The sequence below is a fragment of the Octodon degus genome, unplaced genomic scaffold, assembly GCF_000260255.1.
Source record: "Octodon degus isolate 3935 unplaced genomic scaffold, OctDeg1.0 scaffold01055, whole genome shotgun sequence".
Taxonomy (NCBI): domain Eukaryota; kingdom Metazoa; phylum Chordata; class Mammalia; order Rodentia; family Octodontidae; genus Octodon; species Octodon degus.
The window spans coordinates 557-2844 of NW_004525631.1; the positions used below are offsets into that span (position 1 = coordinate 557).

General features: G+C 49.3%; 1 pseudogene across 1 annotated transcript; it reads right to left on the reverse strand.

The window, feature by feature from the left end:
* Nucleotides 1-1521: 1521 nt before the first annotated feature.
* LOC101581676 lies at nt 1522-1928 on the reverse strand (annotated as a pseudogene). Its single transcript, XR_001116984.1, has one exon. The product of XR_001116984.1 is annotated as a chromosome transmission fidelity protein 8 homolog pseudogene (transcript).
* Between the last annotated feature and the right edge of the window lie 360 nt (nt 1929-2288).

A 2288-nucleotide genomic window follows, 5' to 3' on the forward strand; every position in this document is an offset into this window, starting at 1 on the left:
ATGGGACCACAGTCCTGCCCACTGGGCCACTCGTCCTTGGGAAGGAAGCTGGGCTTAAACCCAGGGTCCTAGTTGGCCTTGAGAAAGGAGTTGGACTGATTCCCATTTGGCCTGCTGGAGAAGAGCCCAGATGTCCACCAGCTGACCTGGGGAGAGCAACTTGACCTGGGCCTAAAGACCAGTACATCTTGGAAAGGCAGCTGGACTTGGACCCTGTAGGCCAGTGGCCTTTGGGAAATTAGCTGGGTTGGGGCCTAGTGGTTCAGAGGCTCATGGGAAAATTGCTGGACTTGAGCATTGGAGGCCAGAAGATCTTTGGAAGGTACCTGGATTTGAAGCCAATGTGCCTGAAAACTGAGAGAAGGCAGCTGGGTTCAGTCCCACTGAACTTGTCCCTCTAGGAAAGGGACTGGCATTTATACCCATGGGTCCACCTGGCCTTGAGAAATGAGCTGAGTTAGGGCCTATGAGGCCAGAGGCTCTTGACATGGAAGATGGATTTGGCCCTAGAAGGCCAATTCCTCAAGAGCTAGGGCCAGTGTTTGGTCTCATAGGGCCAGGTACTATTGCTATGGATGATGGGCTTGTGCCCATGTTTCCAGAAGTCTGTGAAAAAGGAGCAGAATTTTCTCCTAAAAGACTTGCTACTCTTAAAATTAGAGCAAGATCTAGGCCTTGAAGTCCAGTCATTCTTACGTTAAAGCCAGATCCTGTACTCAAGAGGCCACCTGCTCTGGTGTACAGATTTGAGCCTGGACCCAGGCCTCCTGTTCTTGGGTTGAGCCCAAGACCTGGACCCATACCACTTGCTCATGGGTTGGACCCAAGGCCAGGTCCTGAAAACATTCTTGACCTAGGCGCAGGGTGTGTACCTAAAAAGCCTGATCCCAGATTGGGGTTTGGTCCAGGGCCCAAACCACCGGTCCTAGGATTGGGAGGACGATTCCCAGAAGACAACAAGACACCTGATCTCAGATTAGGTCCAGATCCAGGTCCCATAGGGGTGCAACTTCTAGGATCAGGACTTGCTTCCAGGAGACCACCTGTCTTTGGATTGGACATAGGGCCTGGGCCTGGGTGACCTCCTAACCTGGGGTTAGACATAGGACCTGAGCCTGGAAGATCCCCTCTCTAGGGTTTAGAGCTAGTTCTGATCATTGTCCTGGTCCCAAAAGGCCACCTGGCCTTGGGAAAGCTGTGCCTGTGCCAATAGGATTTATCCCTCTTGGAAAAGAAGCCATGCTTGGGTCACAAGGACCAGCAGGGAAGGGTTCTAGATTAGAAGCCAATGGGCCTGATGAAGATGGAAAAGATGGGTTCCTTGGAAATGGGGCCAGGTTTCCACCAAGAGAACCGGCTGCCATAGAAAGGGATCTGAGCTCATGCCCAACTGGTGGCCTGTGTTCAGAATAGGACCCCCCTGTGGTCCCAGGGTCAAGTCATCCTCAAGGTGGCAGTGGTGCACAAGTTCAAGGAGTTGGCCTCTCTCTAGGGAATATCCATACTTTCTTGAGGGTTCTTTCATACTTTCTTGAGGACGTTGGTGATAATGGGTTTGGGACGGGTTTTGAAAAAGATCTTGTCTTTGATGAGTGTTGTCATCAGATACTGGGTGGAGCCAGTCTCATGGCCAAGCTCATCACAGTCATGCTCTCTAGGAGTGTGTTTGACAATAACTACAAAAGTTTTCTCCAGGTGGATGATTTTGCCATACAGGATATGATGCCCCACAATCAGCACAGGAATTCCCTCGGTGATGTAATGTAGGTCTCTCAGGAGGTTTCCAGCTAATCCAGTGCTGTAGTGAGCCTCTATCTCCCCCTGTAGATCCATCAGCACCCATTCTGCCAGGACTTCAGCCTTCACACTAGAAATAACAATTTGCACCATGAGCTTTCCCTCTTTAAAAGGCAACTGAAAATAAATGGCAATGGTGGCCACTGAGTGCAGTGCTGAGCAGCCAATAAGTGACAACAGAACCCACCTTCACTGCCCCGCTCCCTGCTGCCACCGTCGCGACTGCATCAAGCACTGCCTGCACACTCCAGGCCTCACACTATATTGCTTTCCTTTCAATTGTGTTATACTTTTTATTTGTATTTCTTCTTTTGAGTTCTTATACTAGGGAGACTATGCGATATTTACACATATGGGTCTGGTTTAGTTCACTTGTGAGTATATCTTCAAATGGCATCCACTTAAATATAAAGGATTCGAGTTTATCATTCTCTATATCTGAGTAATACTCCATTGCAATAAAGTATCACATCTTTTTTATCCACTCCTCA